The sequence below is a fragment of the Volvox carteri genome, assembly GCF_000143455.1.
Source record: "Volvox carteri f. nagariensis unplaced genomic scaffold VOLCAscaffold_134, whole genome shotgun sequence".
In the NCBI taxonomy this organism is placed as follows: Eukaryota; Viridiplantae; Chlorophyta; class Chlorophyceae; order Chlamydomonadales; family Volvocaceae; genus Volvox; species Volvox carteri.
The window spans coordinates 63,072-63,752 of NW_003307677.1; positions in this window are offsets into that span (position 1 = coordinate 63,072).

Below are 681 nucleotides of genomic sequence, written 5' to 3' on the forward strand. Positions count from 1 at the left end.
AGCTGTAGCTGCAGCGAGCCACACATTGATAATCAACTGCAGCTGATGAGTGGGTAGGTGTAGCAAGCTACATTTGCCTTAGAATATCTTTAAGCTATTAAAGCTTAATCACAGTAACGGTACGGTCCCGTATTTACGAACCATACTCGTTAACTGTACGAACTCACTTTCTGGTACGCTATCACAACCTAGCGTACGACACCAAGACTCCAGGAATGGAGATGGCGGCAGGTGGGCCGCATTTAAGCCACCCAGGTGAAGTGCTTCGGCCAGACACTTAACGTATCACTATACTAGTGTTCAGGGTTCAAGACCTTGCTGTCACCGTTCTCGACGTATGTCTTCGAATCCCGACTTCCCTTGTCTCTTCTCACGCCTAACGCTGGGTCGCCAATCGTGGACGAGACCCTCTGCTTCCGCTAAAACAGCTAAGGTAAGAGACGGCTGTTACAGTAGGATGGCATGCATATGGGTTCACAAAACATACTACATGGGTGTGCAAGTCCTGCTGGACATGCTCCAGCGATAACATACATTACAACCGGATGCGAAATAATCTTATCAGTACAGGTTTTATTATTCGTCGCTGCCGTACGCACACATACATACATACATATATATACGTAATACGTATGTATATATATACATATNAATATACATATATATATAATACCTTAAAGT